The following is a 22,851-nucleotide window of genomic DNA, read 5'->3' on the forward strand; positions in this document are numbered from 1 at the left end:
ACTTCGTGTGAGGTTGTGTGACGTCTAATAGTGTGAGGAAAATATATATTAAGAAACAACAAATATTCAAAAAGTGCATGAAAACAATGACAACCTCCTGATGCTGCTGCCACCTCCAGACTCTGTAATTGTGCCACTCAGTGGCCTCCTCATACTGCTGCCAACTCCAGACTCTGTCATTGTGCCACTCGGTGGCCTCCTAATACTGCTGCCACCTCTAGACTCAGTCATTGTGCCACTTGGTTGCCTCATCATACTGCTGCCATCTACAGACTCTGTCATTGTGCCACTCAGTGGCCTTTTCATGATGCTGCTGCTGCATCCGCCACCTCCAGACTCTGTCATTGTGCCACTCTTTCAAAGTGCTTTTTTTCGGTAATGTTGATGGGTGACTGCAAAACTCCTTTTGCTATATGATCCGAATGACGTTGTGGTGAAATTTTTTCTTTCAAATTGTTTTTTTTTTTTGGTAACAATAATGAATGACTTAAAAACTCCTTTTGCTGTATGGACCGAATGACGTTGTGTGAGGTCGTGTGACGTCTGAAAGTGTAAGGAAAATATATATTATGAAACAACAAATATACAAAAAGAATATGAAAACGACAACCTCCTGATGCTGCCTCCGTCTCCAGACTCATCATACTGCTGCCATCCACAGACTCTGTCAATGTGCCACTCGGTGGCCTTCTCATAATGCTGCTTCTGCATCCGTCACCTTCAGACTCTGTTGTTGTGCCACTCGGTGGCTTTCTCCTGATGCCACCACCTCCAGACTCGGTCATTGTGCCACTCAGTAGCCTCCTCATACTGCTGCCAACTCCAGACACTGTCATTGTGCTACTCGGTGGCCTCCTCATACTGCTTCCAAATCCTGACCCTGTCATTGGGCCACTCTGTAGTCTCCTCATGCTGCTTCTGTAACATCCCAGAGTTATGTTACGAAACTCTTTTTCCCTGCTACAACCTGTTAAATGTATTTATACTGTCATCTAATGTGATTTTATCTAATATCCTCACAAATGTGCATTGAAAGCCTTGTAAATGTAAATTGCTGTAATTTCCATGTTCACCAGCAGGTGGCAGCAATGTGTTTACCAGGGACCTAGTGTCAGTTTAGTGTTGCTGAACTGGAATAGTTAATTCCAGTTTAACTTCCCCCTCTTTGTGCAGAGTGGGCTCGCCCACATCCTGCCTCATGGGTGGGGAAGGAAGTTAAGTTAGTGTGTGCCAGCCACCCCGGGAAGGCTGTGCGTGTAGGAGCTCCCAGTTCTAGGGATCCAAGCCAGAATCTTGTCTCGGCTGAGACAAAAGATCATCATTCCCAGCCTGAGCCTTCAGCCTCAGCTGGTAAAAAGCAAGCAGCCACCTCCAGAACTCCAAGAAGAACCATACCCTGTGAGCACAACTGTGAGTTCCGTCCAGAGACCAGGAGAAGCCAAATTCCTCCTCAGCTAGTCAGTCCTCACACAGCAGAAGATAGTGCAGAAGATATTAATTCCTGCCACATTACAGAGCCACAAGCAGACGACTTATCCTGTAAAGAGCTCCAGGCACATGATAGAAGCAGAAGATATAGATTCCTGCCAACACATTGCCAATACCTGCTGGGACTTCAGACTAATGCTGTATCTAGCATGGATTAAAGCTGCATCAAGTAAAGACCAGTTTGAACTATATTCCAAGTCTGGATCTCAATTATTACTGCAAATCCCTCAATTACTCCTACTAGCAACACACTCATTTTATTGTAAGTGAGCCAGGATCTAGGAGTCCAGCCGTATCAAGGTAGGAGACACCGTTGACACCATTGCCATTATCACACAGAGACATTATAGCACTCTCGCATTCCTAACCTGGTACGTGAGTTATAACACCTTAAAGGGCCCTGTGACTGTACCCTGCGCACGCTGCAATTGGCGTCACAAACAAAACTATTAACTATCATCTACACCTGACTCAGTCATTGCATATTATAGCGTCAGAGTGCATTATTCCAATCCGGCTTACTGCACTTCCACCTCACCACTATGTCATAGGTCCACTCTGTGGACTTCTCATGCTGTTCACACCCTCCCCACTTCATGACTGGTCCACTATTTTTCCTTTCGGCCTGGCTGACCTCATCATTTATTTGTTCTTTCTTCTGATCTGTCAGAAGGAAGTAAAAATGAGACGCACAATGGATCCTGTCTGTGTAGCAGCTGTAAGACATGTATGGTCCCATCAGAATTGGCTTATGATTTGCTAGCCAAAAGCAGGAATGGGTAGAAAACACAGAAGACATGCAAATATTCCATTCACGTGTCATCTCTGTTTTACATCCATTCCTGTTTTTTTTTGGCATTAGCAATACTGATGGATTATTGAGCAAATGCTGACCGAGTGAAGGCGTATGTTCCACAGATAGGATCCGTTTTTGTGGGTTATTGTTCTGATGGATCAGAGGAAGGGCATTTTAATCAGTGACTCTGTCCGGGGGGACTCTACTTGTATACGCGTTTAATAGAACAGGTTCTGATAACATCTATGTGGAATCAGCTGGCGACGGTGTAAATAGAGTGCGCTTCTTCTTGACACTAACATCGACCTGTAAGGCTGAGTTCATACTTGAGTTATTTGGTCAGTTTTGGCCCTTTTGACTGCCCTAATAAGTGAAGTGTGCAGTGATTCTAAGAGCGACGCCTGTCATCTACATGTCATACGGACTCACAGTATTATTTTACTACCAAAGCAGACTCCCTATGCGTGTTACTACAAGGCACAGTGTTCTACACCACTATAAAGGGTCTCAGCAGCCAGGAAATAGCCATTTTTAACATGATTCACCGCTAATAAATTTGAATCGAGGGAAATATTTACGAAAAATTTGGCGAAACCGGCCGAATCAAATTTTTGAAAAATTCGCTCATCTCTAGTGCAAACCAATCTTTCCGATATTTATCTGGCAATAAGCTTGATTGATTTCTGACTGCCCCTGTTTTTTCACTCTCCCTAACACCCTAAGATTGTTTTCCTGGCAGACACTGTAACACGTAACCACCCTCATTAACAGCCCAGCACAGAATTGCATCCTGCTTGTTCTGGTAGGGCACCTTCCTGCCTGCTGCATCACTGATTGGCTCATCCAAGCTGTCTCTCAGCCTGGGAGCCAATCAGGGCAAGCTCCCCCCCCTCCACACTTCCTCTCAGGGTCATGTGACACACATTCTTTTTCCTCCCTAGTGCTTTTTTCCTGCCAACATTTGCACTAAAATGGTGCTAAGCGCAGTTTTAGTGGATTCATTGGAAATAAACCTGAAAACCCGGTTTGGTCTGGACTGGTTCGCTCATCCTTAATCAGAAGAATGGAAAACGAATGGAAAACTTACCTTAGAATGACAGTGTACAGGAGACAAATATTTTGTGCCGAGAACAGAATCGCATCCTACTAAAAAAGACTAGGGGCCTTTCACACGGGCGAGATTTCCGCGCAGGTGCAATGCGTGAGGTGAACGCATTGCACCCGCACTGAATCCGGACCCATTCATTTCTATAGGGCTGTCATTGGGTATGTGTGGATTTCTACTGTATATACAGCATATTTCCACCCCAACCCCTGGATACCATTCCTTTACTCTGTCATCAGAAAGATTAATACAGGAGAAAGACACAATGACATTTGTTAAAGGGGTTCTGCAGTTTGTTTAAACTGATGATCTATCCCAGGGACCCCCACAGATCAGCTGTTTGAGAAGGCAGCGACGCTCCAGCGCCACGGCCTTCTTACTGTTTACCGCAGGCCCAGTGACATCACGATTAGTATCAACTGGCCTGGGCGCGGCTAAGCTCCATTCACTTGAATGGAGATTAGCCCCGCCCAGGTCAGTTGATACTAGTCGTGACATCACTGGGCCTGCGGCAAAAGGTGAGAAGGCCACGGCGCTCCTGGAGCGCCGCTGCTTTCTCAAGCAGCTGATCGGCAGGGTTTCCAGGTGTCGGACCAGAGGATAGATCATCAGTTTAAACAAACTTCAGAACCCCTCCTGGCTTTATTATAGAAGACTATATCAATAAAAAAAATATGGGAGATTTCAGTGAATTGTATTGATGTTGCATCTTTCCATCAAAAGCAAGTACAGAAGCCACAATGATTCCTCAGTATTTCATTATGACTCTTTCTGTAAAAATAAAGGAACATTTTCAGTTGGATTCCCATCAATACAAAGTCAAATTAACAAAATACAGTAATAAAATCCTGTTTGCCTTGATTCGTAATCAGTTGTAATAGCAGTATATTGAATTACTGATAGTTGTTATAGAGTTGTCAGTGTTTGTTAAAAGAAATGTCACCCAATTTCTTTTCTGCCAGTTAAAACCTGATAGCAACACATATCTTTTTCTACTAATCTCTTATTTATTCTATTTCCTGAACATGATTATGGGGACTGCCATCTTACCTGAACTGTTCTTAACACCATTTATAAAGCATTAAGAAAATTGCTTTACAGCTACATGGGCCATAGACACAACAGTCAAGAGGGAACCTCATTGACTTCTATGGGAGAGTTTTCTAGGCATGCCGTGTGACTTGTGCAGATGTCATTGTACAAGGAAAGCATAGATAAGCTTTGACAATCACCTATTATTATTATTCTTAGTGGCTAGAGAAAACTGCAGGATTTTATGGTTTTTGTTTAAATATAGATATTGACATGGAAAATTAAAAATAACCCTGAAAATTCTTTATAAGTATGTTAAACAAGAAAAACTTAACAATAGGTCATTTTCTGATGACACATTTCCTTTAAGTGTAAAGAGTGAGAGTAAATAATAATAATTATTATCATTATTGTTGGCAATATTATTATATATTACACCTTAGAAAAAATGCCTTAGATATTTGTGGTTTAGCCCCAGGTATGGCATCATAGTCAGGATCTCCAAACTATTGCAAAAATATGGCTGCTTGCAATATGTTTTTAGGCTCTGTTCACATTTATGTCAAAGGCTCCGTTGCCAATTCAGTCAAGTTTGAAGGCAAAGAAATTGCACAGTGTGCAGTATTATGCCTCATTCACAGGTCAGTGTTCGGTCAGTGATTTCTATCAGTGATTAGCCTCATGCACATGTCCGTGGAACATGGACTGTGTGATACTGGCCTGGATTTCTACCAGTGCATCACTGTACTGCGGCGGCGGCAGCAGGAATCGCACTGCGTCATAGCAACCAATGACGCCGTGCGCGGACACGTGCATGAGGCTATTTTCAGCCAAAACCACAGAACCACAGAGCTCTAAACACAGAACAAGTGCAGATCTTTCCCTTTTACTTTATGTCTGTGGAGGCTTCAATCCTGGTTTTAGCTCTCAAGCACTGAAGGAAATCACTGACCAAACACTGACATGTGAATGAGGCTTTATTCTTACCATCAAAACAGACAGACGCCAAGACAGAACTTTAAAGGGGTATTCCCATCACAATGCCCCATTGTCTGAAAGGTGCGGGTCCCACCTCTGGGACCCGCACCTACAATGAGAACGGAGCGAGGAAATGAACGGAGGGCGCACTGCGCATGCGCAGCCACCATCCATTCATTTCTATGGGGCAGCAGAAAATAGCCGAGCACTGGCTCGGCTATTTCCATCTGCCCCATAGAAATGAATGGGAGTAGGGGCTGCGCATTCCCATTCACTTCTATGGGAGCAGAGGGGAGCAGCGCATGGTGGTGGATGGACGTGAGGAAATCCAGGGTCCTCCAGCCACAGCTCTCCCTGCTCCATTCTCGTTGTAGGTGCGGGTCCCAGAGGCAAGTGCCGGGGCCCATTGCTGCTGGGGGGGGAGGGGCACTGAGCTGCTATGAGCACTTCCATCAATGACAGCTGTCATTTCACTTACGCAGTACCCCTCTGGTGGGCCCTCTGATAGTCTCATGAGGCCGGCTGCTGCAGAGCTTCAGACACGCCCCTCAGGAGAGAGACCGCAGAGCTGGAGCAGAAGTGTGAACACAGTCTGTGAGTCTGCACTGTGACTGTCTCTTCTCTGTGGTACAGGAGGGTGGGCAGGGTGAACTCTTCAAGTTGCGTCTGGATGCTGTAGACCAGCAGCTTCATGCTATTTGGTTGTTTTACTGCCTCATTAAGCAGTTTGCCTCCATGACACCATGTCCCCCCTTCAAATCCTGTCTTATCTCATCCTCATGGAGCCCCTTATGTCTCCTTTACTCCCTCATGCATCCAGAGCTCCTGTTCCACCCTCCTATCTCCTATTGCTGCCCTGCACATACCTCCTGCCCCTACTTATTGTATGTATCCCCCTCAGAGTCCCTTTCACCTACTTGCTATGTCCACCCCTCCTGTCCACCCAGGGCCCCGGGCCCCTGTCTCACTCCTATGACTCTCATTATAGTGGCGTCTGAACCGCATTAACCATAAGGACCTTCTAACGTCACAGGGTCATGTGACTGTACCCCCCACCCTGTACTGTGCCCCTCACCCCGTACTGTGCCCCCTTATACCCTGCATTGTTCCCTCTTACCACAATACAGTGCCCCTAGTTATTCCCTGTACTGTGCCCCCTTATACCCTTTTATCCGGTCACTGTATGGCGGTGTTATCTGGTCACTGTATGGCGGTGTTATCCGGTCACTGTACTGAGGTGTTATCCGGTCACTGTATGGCAGTGTTATCCCATCACTGTATGGCAGTGTTATCCCGTCACTGTATGGCGGTGGCATCCAATAACTGTATGGCCATAACTGTATCCCCTTCCCTGCCCACGCCACCTTTTTTAGACCTGGCATGAGTGGGGAAAAGTTGCCGATTGTGGTGTTAAGGACTTTTGCACCACAATCTGTGTCAGAAATACACCTAATATAGATGTATTTCTATTTAATAAATGACCCCCTAATTGTATTACACTGCCCGTCCAAAAATATTTTGTTGGACCACCTTTAGCTTTGATTACGGCACACATTCGCTGTGGCATTGTTTCAATAAACTTCTGCAATTTCGCAAGATTTATTTCTATGCAGTGTTGCAGTCATTTTTCACCAAGATCTTGCATTGATGATGGTAGAGTCTGACTGCTGCGCAAAGCCTTCTCCAGCACATCCCAAGGATTCTCAATGGGGTTAAGGTCTGGACACTGTGGTGGCCAAACCATGTGTGAAAATGATGTCTCATGCTCCCTGAACTGCTCTTTCACAATTTGAGCCCGATAAATCCTGGCATTGTCATCTTGGAAAATGCCTGTGCAATCAGGGAAGAAAAAATCCATTGATGAAATAACCTGGTCAATAAGAATGTTCAGGTAGTCAGCTGACCTTATTCTTTGAGCACATACTGTTGCTGAACCTAGACCTGACTAACTGCAGGGACCCCAGATCATAGCACTGCCCCCACAGGCTTGTACAGTAGGCACTAGGCATGATGGGTGCATCACTTCATCTGCCTTTCTTCTTACTCTGATGCGCTCATCACTCTGGAACAGGGTAAATCTAAACTCATCAGACCACATGACCTTCTTACATTGCTCCGGAGTCCAATCTTTATGCTCCCTAGCAAATTGAAGCCTTTTTTCCTGGTTGGTCTCACTGATTAGTGTTTTTTTTACGGCTAAACAGCTGTTCAGTCCCAATCCCTTGAGTTCCCTTCGCATTGTGCGTGTGGAAATGCTCTTACTTTCATTATTAAACATAGCCCTGAGTTCTACTGTTGTTTTACTTTGATTTGATTTCACCAAACGTTTAAGTGATCACCGATCACGATTATTCAGGATTTTTTGGGGGGCATTTGGAGGGTCATTATACTGTGTGAAGGGCCACTAGTGGTCATTATACTGTATAGGGGCCAGTGGGGGTCATTATACCGTGTGGGATCCACAGGGGGACATATAAATGTAAAAAAAATGCCTTAAAGGGACCCACTGGGATTTATCGCCCAAGAGCCCACATGAACCTAGAGCCGGCCCTGGTGGGACCTGCACCTATCAGACAATGGAGGCATATCTATAGGATATTGTCTGTGATGGGAATACCCCTTTAACACCTTAAAAACCTGGCCTATTTTCATTTTTGAATTTTGAATATTTCCTCCCCATATTCCAAAAGCTAAACCTTTTTATTTTTTTAATTGACATTGGAATTAGATTTTAATGGGGTTAAGCTGTGTACTTGGGCAGCCTACTCACATGGGTAATATACAGGGGGAGGTATATGAGAGGGTTAGGCTACTTTCACACTAGCGTTTTTGCTTGATACGGGCAAGGTTCAGCAAAAACGCTTCCGTTACTGATACAACCATCTGCATCCGTTATAAACGGATCCGATTGTATTATTTTTAACATTGCCAAGATGGATCCGTCATCAACTCCATTTAAAGTCAATGGAGGACGGATCCGTTTTCTATTGTGGCAGATTGTGGCAGAGATCTGTCCCCATTGACTTGCATTGGGGGTCATGCTGGATCCGACGGATCTCAATATCGGAAAACTTAGACGCTAGTGTGAAAGTAGCCTTAGCCAGGATATGATATGTATGCCATGAGGAAGGATGATTCTATCAATCCGAAATGTGTAGCATGTCTGTCCACTGCCACACACTTTGGAAGTTTTTAATGACTAGTTAAATAAAGGATTCATGGAGTTTTAAAGACCAAGAGTGCCAGAGAATTATTCTGGTTTCAAGTTGATGATTAAGGACTGAGTTAACACGGTATTCTATGGTTTCCCAAAGAGCACCATGGACACTCAACAGGTGCGGTATCGCTTTGCTGGGTGAGCGACCACATCTTCTTTCACATAATATTAAATGGTGCCATTAGAAAGAACAACTTGTCCTGCAAAAAAGCAAGCCCTCATACAGCTATATGAACAAAAAAATAAAAAAGTTATGGCTCCAAGAAAGCAGGGAGTAAAATTCTAAAACACAAAAATGGAAAATCACCCGACGTAGATGGGGTTAAGAAAATGTAATGTACTTTAGCCAAGAGGACTACATTTCTCACATTTTAATAATCGATAATAGTAATATAATTAAACTGACTATACGTGACTACAGCAAACTCTTGATCTTTGACACTTTTTGGACTTTTTCGTAATCTGCTTTTATTTTATTTCTGGAACACAATTATGGAGGCTGCCATCTTGTCTAAGCTGTGGTAAACACCATTAAGAGGTATGGCAGCCACCAATAGCCATAGATGCAATGGACAGGAGGGGACCTCATTGACTTTCATGGGAGAGTTTTCTAGGCATGCTCTGTAACATGTGCAGAGGTAAGGAGGGAGCAGATAAGCTGTGAAATCACTTATTGTGCATGGTGAATCCTGTGGATTTTATACATAGTGTGTTTTCTGTCATTGTTGTGCTGCCTATAATGATAAGATCACTGCAGTAAAATGATCTGTATAGACCAGGAAGTTGTGCTTACAGTAGTGACGTGAAATATTAAGAGTTGAGCGAACCCGAACTGTAAAGTTCGGGTTCGTACCGAACTTTAGGGTTTTCAGCACCCTACTGAAACCTGAACATTTACATAATAGTTTGAGTTCGGTGTTCGGCGATTTTTATGGCGCTTTTTGAAAGGCTGCAAAGCAGCCAATCAACAAGCGTCATACTACTTGCCCCAAAAGGCCATCACAGCCATGCCTACTATTGGCATGGCTGTGATTGGCCAACTGAAGCATGTGACCCAGCCTCTATTTAAGCTGGAGTCACGTAGCGCCGCCCGTCACTCTGCTCGGATTAGTGTAGGGAAAGGCTGCAGCTGCTGCGAGGGAGAGATCAGGGAGAAATCTTATCAAGAACTGGTTTATGTATCAGCGATCTACAGAAAAAGTGTTTTGTGGGTGCAGTGCACAATTTTTTAAAGCCTGCCCTGAGCAAACTACTGCTGAAAACAAACTTTTTATTCTTCAGTTAGTCAATATCAAGACATGATCGGCAGCCATTTTATGCAACGATAGTGCACCAGCATAGGCTATCTGCAAGTCCAGAAATACAGCTTTGGCATACTGGGGTGAAAAAACCCTCTAATATACTGCACATCTGGGATTAGACAAGCATAGGTGACTGTCACATTTAGGACAGAAATACATCTTTTTGGTTAGGGTGAAAAACCCTCTAATATACTGCACATCTGGGATTACACGTGCATAAGTCACTGTCACATTTAGGAAAGAAATACAGCTTTTTGGTTAGGGTGAAAAAACCTTCTAATATACTGCACATCTGGGATTATATATGCATAAATCACTGTCACATTTAGGACAGAAATACAGCTTTTTGGTTAGGGTGAAAAAACCCTCTAATATACTGCACATCTGGGATTAGACGTACATAAATCACTGTCACATTTAGGACAGAAATACGGCTTTGGCATACTAGGGTGAAAAAAAGCCTCTCATATACTGCACATCTGGGATTAGACAAGCATAAATGACTGTCACATTTAGGACAGAAATACAGCTTTTTGGTTAGGGTGAAAAAACCCTCTAATATACTGCATATCTGGGATTACACGTGTATAAGTCACTGTCACATTTAGGACAGAAATACAGCTTTTTGGTTAGGGTAAAAAAAAACTCTAATATACTGCACATCTGGGATTACACGTGCATAAATCACTGTCACATTTAGGCCATAAATACGGCTTTGGTATACTGGGGTGAAAAAAGTCTCTCATATACAGCACATCTGGGATTACTCGTGCATAAGTCACTGTCACATTTAGGACGGAAATACAGCTTTTTGGTTAGGCTCAAAAAACCCTCTAATATACTGCACATCTGGGATTACACGTGCATAAATCACTGTCACATTTAGGACAGAAATACAGCTTTTTGGTTAGGGTGAAAAAACCCTCTAATATACTGCACATCTGGGATTACATGTGCATAAGTCACTGTCTCATTTAGTAAAGAAATACCGCTTTTTGATTAGGGTGAAAAAACCCTCTAATATACTGCACATCTGGGATTAGACATGCATAAGTGACTCACATTTAGGCCATAAATACGGCTTTGGCATACTGGGGTGAAAAAAGCCTCTCATATACTGCACATCTGGGATTACACATGCATAAATCGCTGTCACATTTAGGACAGAAATACAGCTTTTTGGTTAGGGTGAAAAAACCCTCTAATATACTGCACAACTGGGATTACACGTGCATAAATTACTGTCAGATTTAGGACAGAAATACAGCTTTTTGGTTAGGATGAAAAAACCCTCTAATATACTGCACAACTGGGATTACACGTGCATAAATTACTGTCACATTTAGGACAGAAATACAGCTTTTTGGTTAGGATGAAAAAATCCTCTAATATACTGCACATCTGGGATTACACGTGCATAAGTCACTGTCACATTTAGGACATAAATACGGCTTTTTGGTTAGGGTGAAAAACCCTCTAATATACTGCACATCTGGGATTAGACATGCATAAATTACTGTCACATTTAGGCCATAAATACGGCTTTGGCATACTGAGGTGAAAAAAGCCTCTCATATACTGCACATCTGGGATTACACATGCATAAATCACTGTCACATTTAGGACAGAAATACAGCTTTTTGGTTAGGGTGAAAAAACCCTCTAATATACTGCACAAATGGGATTACACGTGCATAAGTCACTGTCACATTTAGGACAGAAAAACGGCTTTGCATACTGGGGTGAAAAAAGCCTCTAATATACTGCACATCTGTGATTACACGTGCATAAGTCACTGTCACATTTAGGACAGAATTAGCAGAAGTCTGCATAGGGTTTAAAATTCCTACCAAATCTCAGTTGTTGTTCCTGAGAGGCTGTGAACAGGTGAGCTCTTTGCACCAGTTCACATGCGGTGCTGTGCGGTGGCCGTCGCTGCTTTTGTGCCGTGCTGGTGGAGTGATGGGACCCAGGGCCTAGGTGGCTTTGCTGCACAGTGGGTGCTGTGTGGCGGCTGGATCCCATTGCCTGCTGGAGAGGTGTGGGGGCACGATGGTCGCCGCAATATTGGATACATTGTATAGACTTTTCTTCCCCCCCTTCCCCCGCCTCTGGATCAGCACTCCTCCCCATTTGGCTCAGGTGCTTTTAATTAGCAGAAGTCTGCATAGGGTTTAAAATTCCTACCAAATCTCAGTTGTTGTTCCTGAGAGGCTGTGAACAGGTGAGCTCTTTGCACCAGTTCACATGCGGTGCTGTGCGGTGGCCGTTGCTGCTTTTGTGCCGTGCTGGTGGAGTGATGGGACCCACGGCCTAGGTGGCTTTGCTGCACAGTGGGTACTGTGTGGCTGCTGGATCCCATTGCCTGCTGGAGCGGTGTGGTGGCGCGATGGTCGCCGCACTGCGCCGCGCCAAAGGTAGAGTAGGTCCCCACTTGAAAGGAGGCGACCTTGTCGTGGTAAGTGGGCCTATGCTCTTTGATCAAACTGTATACTAATGCCTCCTAATAGTGCATTGCCATGTTTTATCATGCTGAAATTTAAACAGTTGTTATATCAAAAGCATAGTAATGAGGATGTGCGATTTAGATTCTCTCTCACATATTGGATACATTGTATAGACTTTTCTTCCCCCCCCCCCTTCCCTCTGGATCAGCACTCCTCCCCATTCGGCTCAGGTGCTTTTAATTAGCAGAAGTCTGCATAGGGTTTAAAATTCCTACCAAATCTCAGTTGTTGTTCCTGAGAGGCTGTGAACAGGTGAGATCTTTGCACCAGTTCACATGTGGTGCTGTGCGGTGGCCGTCGCTGCTTTTGTGCCGTGCTGGTGGAGTGATGGGACCCAGGGCCTAGGTGGCTTTGCTGCACAGTGGGTGCTGTGTGGCTGCTGGATCCCATTGCCTGCTGGAGCAGTGTGGGGGCGCGATGGTCCCCACTTGAAAGGAGGTGACCTTGTCGTGGTAAGTGGGCCTATGCTCTTTGATCAAACTGTATACTAATGCCTCCTAATAGTGCATAGCAAATTATTGATAATAGTGCTGTATAGCCATGTTTTATCATGCTGAAATTTAAACAGTTGTTATATCAAAAGCATAGTAATGAGGATGTGCAATTTAGATTCTCTCTCACATATTGGATACATTTAGGACAGAAATACAGCTTTTTGGTTAGGGTGAAAAAACCCTCTAATGTACTGCACATCTGGGATTACACATGCATAAATCACTGTCACATTTAGGACAGAAATACAGCTTTTTGGTTAGGGTGAAAAAACCCTCTAATATACTGCACATCTGGGATTACACGTGCATAAGTCACTGTCACATTTAGGACAGAAATACAGCTTTTTGGTTAGGGTGAAAAAACCCTCTAATATACTGCACATCTGGGATTACACGTGCATAAGTCACTGTCACATTTAGGACAGAAATACAGCTTTTTGGTTAGGGTGAAAAAACCCTCTAATACACTACACATCTGGGATTACACGTGCATAAGTCACTGTCACATTTAGGACAGAAATACAGCTTTTTGGTTAGGGTGAAAAAACCCTCTAATATACTGCACATCTGGGATTACACGTGCATAAGTCACTGCCACATTTAGGACAGAAATACGGCTTTGGCATACTGGGGTGAAAAAAGCCTCTCATATATTCCACATCTGGGATTACACGTGCATAAGTCACTGTCACATTTAGGACAGAAATACAGCTTTTTGGTTAGGGTGAAAAAACCCTCTAATATACTGCTCATCTGGGATTACACATGCATAAGTCACTGTCACATTTAGGACAGAAATATGGCTTTGGCATACTGGGGTGAAAAAAGCCTCTCATATATTGCACATCTGGGATTACACGTGCATAAGTGACTGTCACATTTAGGACAGAAATACAGCTTTTTGGTTAGGGTGAAAAAACCATGTAATATACTGCTCATCTGGGATTACACGTGCATAAGTCACTGTCACATTTAGGACAGAAATACGGCTTTGGCATACTGGGGTGAAACAGCCTCTCATATATTGCACATCTGGGATTACACGTGCATAAGTGACTGTCACATTTAGGACAGAAATACAGCTTTTTGGTTAGGGTGAAAAAACCCTCTGATATACTGCACATCTGTGATTACACGTGCATAAGTCACTGTTACATTTAGGACTGAAATACGGCTTTCGCATACTGGGGTGAAAAAAGACTCTCATATACTGCACATCTGGGATTCCACGTGCATAAGTCTCTGTCACGTTTAGGACAAAATACGGCTTTTTGGTTAGGGTGAAAAAAAACTCTAATATACTGCACATCTGGGATTACACGTGCATAAGTCACTGTCACATTTAGGACAAAAATTTTCTGATGAGGACATGGGAATACCACCTCAGCACGTCTCTGATGACGAAACACAGGTGCCAACTGCTGCGTCTTTCTGCAGTGTGCAGACCGAAAAGGAGTTCAGGGAGGAAGACTGGGTGGAAGACGATGCAGGGGACGATGAGGTCCTAGACCCCACATGGAATGAAGGTCGTGCCACTGACTTTCAGAGTTCGGAGGAAAAGGCAGAGGTGAGACTGAGCCAACAGCGTAGCAAAAGCGGGAGCAGGGTGCAAAAGCAGAGCAGCCGTCGCCAAAACAGTTCGCATGCTACTGGCCACTGTCAACAAGGACCGAGCACACCAAAGGCAGCTTCAAGGAGTTCCCTGGCATGGCACTTCTTCACACAATGTGCTGACGACAAGACCCGAGTGGTTTGCACGCTGTGCCATCAGAGCCTGAAGCGAGGCATTAACGTTCTGAACCTTAACACAACCTGCATGACCAGGCATCTACATGCGAGACACGGGCTGCAGTGGAGTAAGCACCTTCAAAACCAAGAAAGGGCTCAGGCCCCTCCTGCTCCCTCTTATGCTGCTGCCTCTACCTCTTCCTCCACCTCTGGAGGAATGTTGGCACCTGCCGCCCAGCAAACAGAGGATGTGCCTCCAACAACACCACCTCCGTCACCAAGCATCTCCACCATGTCACACTGAAGCGTTCAGCTCTCCATCTAACAAACCTTTGAGAGAAAGCGTAAATTCCCACCTAGCCACCCTCGATCCCTGGCCCTGAATGCCAGCATTTCTAAACTACTGGCCTTTGAAATGCTGTCATTTAGGCTGGCGGAGACGGACAGCTTCAAACAGCTCATGTCGCTTGCTGTCCCACAGTACGTCGTTCCCAGCCGCCACTACTTCTCCAGGTAAGCCGTGCCTTCCCTGCACAACCAAGTATCGGATAAAATCAAGTGTGCACTGCGCAATGCCATCTGTGGCAAGGTCCACCTAACCAAAGATACGTGGACCAGTAAGCACGGCCAGGGACGCTATATCTTCCTAACTGCACACTGGGTAAATATAGTGGTGGCTGGGCCCCAGGCGGAGAGCTGTTTGGTGCATGTCCTTCCGCCGCCAAGGATCGCAGGGCATCATTCTTTGCCTCCTCTTCCTACTTGGCTTCCTCCTCCTCTTCTACCACCTCTTCATCCGGTCAGCGACAGACCTTCACCATCAACTTCAGCACAGCCAGGGGTAAACGTCAGCAAGCCGTTCTGAAACTGATGTGTTTGGGGGACAGGCCCCACACCGCGCAGGAGTTGTGGCGGGGTATAGAACAACAGACCGACAAGTGGTTGCTGCCAGTGGGCCTCAAGCCCGGCCTGGTGGTGTGCGATAATTGGCGAAATCTCGTTGCAGCTCTGGGACTAGCCGGTTTGACGCACATCCCTTGCTTGGCGCATGTACTGAATTTGGTGGTGCAGAAATTCATTCACAACTACCCCGACATGTCAGAGCTGCTGCATAAAGTGCGGGCCGTATGTGCGCGCTTCCGGCGTTCTCATCCTGCCGCCGCTCGGCTGTCTGCTTTACAGCGTAACTTCGGCCTTCCCGCTCACCACCTCATATGCGACGTGCCCACCAGGTGGAACTCCACCTTGCACATGCTGGAGAGACTGTGCGAGCAGCTGCAGGCCATAGTGGAGTTTCAGCTGCGGCATGCACAGGTGAGTCGCACTGCGGAACAGCACCACTTCACCACCAATGACTGGGCTTCCATGCGAGACCTGTGTGCCCTGTTGCGCTGTTTCGAGTACTCCACCAACATGGCCAGTGGCGATGACGCCTTTATCAGCGTTACAATACCACTTCTATGTCTCCTTGAGAAAACACTTAGGGCAATGATGGAAAAGGATGTGGCCCAGGACGAGGAGGAGGAAGAGGGGTCATCTCTAACACTTTCAGGCCAGTCTTTTAGAAGTGGCTCAGAAAGAGGATTTTTGCAACAGCAGAGGCCAGGTACAAATTTGGCCAGCCAGGGCCGACTACTGGAGGATGAGGAGGAGGAGGAGGATGGGGATGGGGATGAAGCATGTTTACAGTGGGGTGGCATCCAACGCAGCTTGGGCCCATCACTGGTGCGTGGCTGGGGGGATACGGAGGACGCAGAGGATACACCTCCCACAGAGGACAGCTTGTCCTTACCTCTGGGCATCCTGGCACACATGAGTGACTACATGCTGCAGTGCCTGCGCAACGACTGCAGAGTTGCCCACATTTTAACGTGTGCTGACTACTGGGTGGCCACCCTGCTGGATGTTACAAAGACAATGTGCCGTCCTTAATTCCCTCACTGGAGCGTGATCGGAAGATGCGCGACTACAGTCGAACGCTGGTAGACACGCTCCTGAGAGCATTTCCGACTGACGCCGGGGGACAAGTGGAAGCACAAGGCGAAGGCAGGGGAGGAGTAAGAGGTCGCCAACGCAGCTGTGTCAGCGCCAGCACCTCAGAAGGCAGGGTTAGCATGGCCGACATGTGGAAAAGCTTTGTCACCTCTCCGCAACAACTGGCCCCAACTGCTGATATGGAGCGTGTTAGCAGGAGGCAGCATTTGAACAACATGGTGGAACAGTACCTGTGCACACGACTACACGTACTAACTGATGGTTCTGCCCCATTCAACTTCTGGGTCTCCAAATTGTCCACATGGCCAGAGCTTGCCCTGTATGCCTTGCAGGTGCTGGCCTGCCCTGCAGCTAGTGTACTCTCTGAACGTGTATTTAGCACGGCAGGAGGCGTCATTACAGACATTCTTGTACTCAAGTCAAGTGCAATCATTCTTTGTTTTCTTTTTTTATTATTTGTCCCAATATTTTGGGGGCTACCTACCCCAATAAAAAATAAAAAAACATTGTTGGCTACCTGTTCCTCCTTCATTGCTGCCTCCACCTACAACACCACATTCACCGCCTCCTCAACCTCCGACTCCATATCCACCTCCTTCTCTGAGTAGCAGGTTAATAATTTGTAATTTTTAGTTATTTTATTTAATTTTAACCCCTTAAGGACACAGCCTTTTTACACCTTAGGACCAGGCCATTTTTTGAAAATCTGACCAGAGTCCCTTTAAGTGCTGATAACTTTAAAACGGTTTGACTTATCCAGGCCGTTCTGAGATTGTTTTTTCGTCACATATTGTACTTCATGACACTGGTAAAATGGAGTCAAAAAAAAAATTTTTTTTGCACCAAAAAATACCTAATTTAACAAAAATTTGAAAAAAATTAGCAAATTTCAAAGTTTCAGTTTCTCTACTTCTGTAATACATAGTAATACCCCCAAAAATTGTGATGACTTTACATTCCCCATATGTCTACTTCATGTTTGAATTGTTTTGGGAATGATATTTTATTTTTTGGGGATGTTATAAGGCTTAGAAGTTTAGAAGCAAATCTTGAAATTTTTCCGAAATTTACAAAAACTCAATTTCTAGGGACCAGTTCAGGTCTCAAGTCACTTTGCGAGGCTTACATTATAGAAACCACCCAAAAATGACCCCATCTAAGAAACTACACCCCTCAAGGTATTCAAAACTGATTTTGCATGCGTTGTTAACCCTTTAGGTGTTGCACAAGAGTTATTGGCAAATAGGGAGGAAATTTGAGAATTTCATTTTTTTGTCTAATTTTTCATTTTAACCCATTTTTTCCACTAACAAACCAAGGGTTAACAGCCAAACAAGACTGTATCTTTATTGCCCTGACTCTGCCATTTACAGAAACACCCAATATGTGGCCGTAAACTACTGTACGGCCACACAGCGGGGCGTAGAGTGAAAGGTGCGCCGTTTGGTTTTTGGAAGGCTGATTTTTATGGACTGGTTTATTTACACCATGTCCCATTTGAAGCCCCCTGATGCACCCCTAGAGGAGAAACTCCCTAAAAGTGACCCCATCTAAGAAACTACACCCCTCAAGGTATTCAAAACTGATTTTACATACGTCGTTAACCCTTTAGGTGTTGCACAAGAGTTATTGGCAAATGGCGATGAAATTTGAGAATTTCATTTTTTTGCCTAATTTTCCATTTTAACCCATTTTTTCCACTAACAAAGCAAGGGTTAACAGCCAAACAAGACTGTATCTTTATTGCCCTGACTCTGCTGTTTACAGAAACACCCCATATGTGGCCGTAAACTACTGTACGGGCACACAGCGGGGCGTAGAGTGAAAGGTGCGCCGTTTGGTTTTTGGAGGGCTGATTTTGCTGGACTGTTTTTTTGGCACCATGTCCCATTTGAAGCCCCCCTGATGCACCCCTAGATTATAAACTCCATAAAAGTGACCCCATCTAAGAAACTACACCCCTCAAGGTATTCAAAACTGATTTTACAAACTTTGTTAACCCTTTAGGTGTTGCACAAGATTTAATGGAAAATAGAGATACAATTTCAAAATTTCACTTTTTTGGCAGATTTTCCATTTTAATATTTTTTTTCCAGTTACAAAGCAAGGGTTAACAGCCAAACAAAACTCATTATTTATGGCCCTAATTCTGTAGTTTACAGAAACACCCCATATGTGGTCGTAAACAGCTGTACGGGCACATGGCAGGGCGCAGAAGGAAAGGAACACCATATGGTTTTTGGAAGGCATATTTTGCTGGACTGGTTTTTTTGACACCATGTCCCATTTGAAGCCCCCCTGATGCACCCCTAGAGTAGAAACTCCAAAAAAGTGACCCCATTTTAGAAACTACGGGATAGGGTGGCAGTTTTGTTGGTACTAGTTTAGGGTACATATGATTTTTGGTTGCTCTATATTACACTTTTTGTGCGGCAAGGTAACAAGAAATAGCTTTTTTGGCACCGTTTTTTTTTTGTTATTTACAACATTCATCTGACAGGTTAGATCATGTGGTAATTTTATAGAGCAGGTTGTCACGGACGCGGAGATACCTAATATGTATACAATTTTTTTTATTTATGTAAGTTTTACACAATGATTTCATTTTTAAAACCAAAAAAATGTTTTAGTGTCTCCATAGTCTAAGAGCCATAGTTTTTTCAGTTTTTGGGCGATTATCTTAAGTAGGGTCTCATTTTTTGCGGGATGAGATGACGGTTTGATTGGCATCTATTTTGGGGTGCATATGACTTTTTGATTGCTTGCTATTACACTTTTTGTGACGTAAGATGACAAAAAATGGCTTTTTTTACACCGTTTTTATTTTTATTTTTTTACGGTGGTCATCTGAGGGGTTAGATCATGTGATATTTTTATAGAGCCGGGCGATACGGACGCGGCGATACCTAATATGTATACTTTTTTTTATTTATGTAAGTTTTACACAATGATTTCATTTTTGAAACAAAAAAAATCATGTTTTAGTGTTTCCATAGTCTAAGAGCCATAGTTTTTTCAGTTTTTGGGCGATTATCTTGGGTAGGGTATGATTTTTGCGGGATGAGATGACGGTTTGATTGTTACAATTTTGGCGTACATGCGACTTTTTTGATCACTTTTATTACCTTTTTTGGGAATTAAGGTGGGCAAAATTTCAATTTCATCATAGTTTTTTATTTTTTATTTTTATGGTGTTCACCGTTCGGGTAAAGTAACATGACCGTTTTATAGATCAGGTCGTTACGGACGCAGCGATACCAAACATGTGTAGGGAATTTTATTTTTTTCATTTTTTATCAGTGATAAATGTGTTTTTTGATTTTTACTTTTTTTTCACTTTTATTCACTTTTTTTTGACCCAGACCCACTTGGTTCTTGAAGATCCAGTGGGTCTGATGTCTGAATAATACAGTACAGTACAATATATATTGTTCTGTACTGTATTTTACTTACACTGAACAGATCTATGCTTTCAGCACAGATCTGTTCAGCACCATGGACAGCAGGACGCCTGAGAGGCGTCCTGTTGCCATGGGAACCTTCCCCGTCTGCTCAGTACTGCTCAGAACTTCGCAGACGGGGAAGGGTAAGGAGGGGATCTCTCGGGGGGCTCTCTGGGGGCTCTCTCCCTCCCCATCGGGGGGCTGCAAAGGCACAGCAGCCCCCCGATGGGAGAGGGAGGGAGCTCCCTGCGCTGTTAACCTTTTCCATACAGCGGTCCGTACGGACCGCTGTATGGAAAGGGTTAAACGGCTGACATCGCATTGCAGATGTCAGCCGTTTATACCAGGGTGCCAGCAATGTGCTGGCACCCTGGTATCCCCACTAGACACCAACGATTATACAAGGGGAGGCGGGCGGGGGATCGCGATCCCGCCTGCCGCACCGCCCGCCTCCCGCACCGCCCACACCGCCCGCAACCCTCCCCCTGCACCTCCCGCCACCATAAAAATCATTCGGGGGTGCAGGGGGGGGTAAATAAAACTTTTTTTTTGGCATATAAAGTTTCTGATCCCTGCGGTCAGGGACTGCGGGGACCAGAAACTTCAGAAATCGCAGCAAACCGCAGGTCTGAATTGACCTGCGGTTTGCCGCGATCGCCGACATGGGGGGGTCACGGGACCCCCCCGCGCATTTAGCCTAGGTGCCTGCTCAATGATTTGAGCAGGCACCGGGTTCCGATCACTGCCAGCCGCACGGCAGTGATCGAAAATACACAGGGCGTACATGTACGCCCTGTGTCCTTAAGTACCAGGGCACAAGGGCGTACCTGTACGCCCTATGTCCTTAAGAGGTTAAGTTATTTCCCTATCCACATTTGTTTGCAGAGCAGTTGCCATGCTCTTAAGCACATTTTACTGCCTTTTACATCCCTCTAGCCTTTTCAAGGACTATTTTAGAGCCATTTTAATTTAAAAAAGTGTCAATTTTAGTGCCCTAAATTGAAAAAAATCTTATTTTCAATTGTTGGGTGCCATTTTACAATTTTTGGCGTATACAAACCTCTGCTATGCCTGGGTGACAGGGGCCTAAATCTCTCAAAATCCTCTGTTGTATTGCTGGGTGACATGAACCCCCTTTTGCCGTGAATGAACCCCTGCTGTGCCTGGGTGACAGGGAACTAAATTTAGTGAAAACATCTGTTACTGATCGTAAGATGCGCGACTACAAGCTCACGCTGATGATAGCATTCCCACCTGACAGCGGGGGCACAGTGGAAGCACAAGGCGAAGGCAGAGGAGGAGGAAGAGGTCGCCAATGCAGCTGGGGCACCGCCAGCACCTGAGAAGGCAGGGTTAGCATGGCCAAAATGTGGAAAAGCTTTGTCAGCCTTGGAGGGGCTGACCTGCCCTGCAGCCAGTGTATTGTGTGAACGTGTGTTTAGTACAGCAGAGAGCATTATCACAGGCCGCAGCCAATGTGGACAAGCTTACGTTTATTAAAATGAACCAGGCATGGATCCCACAGGACTTGTCCGTACCTTGTGCAGAATAGACATTTATACCAGCCTCAACCATCCATTCTTGTACTCAAGTGCACTTATTCTTTGTTTTATTTTGTTATATGTCCCAATATTAACACAAATCAGTGTTGGCTACTTATACCATAATGGTACATAAATAAAGAGTAAAAAAAAAACTGCAAAAAGTGTTTTTTAACAATACAAAATTAAGTTTCAAGTAAAAGGAAAAAAAGGACATATTAGGCATCACCACTTCTGTAATAAACAGCTCTATAAAAATCACATGATCTACCCTGTCTGATAAACGCCATTAAAAAAAATTAAATCTGTGCCAAAATAGACTTTTTTTGGTCACATTGCTTTACAAAAAGTGTAATACTGAGTGATCCAAAAGTTTTATGTACCCCCAAAATGGTACCAATCAAAACGTCAACTCATTCTGCAAAAAACAAGCCCCTACAAAACACGATAGGCCGAAAAATTTATAAAATATGACTCTCAGAATATGGCAACAACTGCTTCTATCAAAATAGCACATGATCTGCCTAGTCTGCTGAATGCCTCAAAACAATTAAACAAAATAGAATTCATGTCAAAATAGAAATTTTTTGACACTTTGCCTTACAAAAAGCGTAATAGTAAGTGATCAAAAAGTAATATGTATCCAAAATGGTTCCAATGAAAACATCAACTCATCCCGCAAAAAATTAGCCCCAACCCTTCACCTTAATAACAAAACCCAAAAAGCAGTAACAGAATTGCTGTCTTTTGTTTATCCTGCTTATCAAAACGCTAAATAAAAAGTAATCAAAAAGTTGTATGAACCTAAAAATAGAACCAATGATGATGGCAACTCCTCCCGCAAAATATAAGCCCTCACACAGTTCCGTCAAGACAAAAATTTTTAAAAATGTATGGTTCTCAGAGAATGGTTGCACTGATACTACAGATATTTTTCAACAGCAACACATGGCAACCGTAAACCAATCCTAATTCTACATGGTGCCCAGAAACCAGGAGTGTCCAAACAGTAGTTTATGATCACATATGGGGTGCTACCGCATTCAGTAGAAATTGTGGGGTCTTTTTTCCCCATGTTAACCCATGTGAAAATGAAAAATCTGGGGATAAAGCAACATTTTATTCGAAAAAATAAAATTTTTCCTTTTAACAGCAAAATGTTTCTAAATTCTATGAACCACCTTTGGGGTCCAAGTGGTCAGTAGACCATTCAGTAAATTCCTTGA

Source organism: Bufo bufo, chromosome 1 (genome assembly GCF_905171765.1).
Source record: "Bufo bufo chromosome 1, aBufBuf1.1, whole genome shotgun sequence".
Lineage (NCBI taxonomy): Eukaryota > Metazoa > Chordata > Amphibia > Anura > Bufonidae > Bufo > Bufo bufo.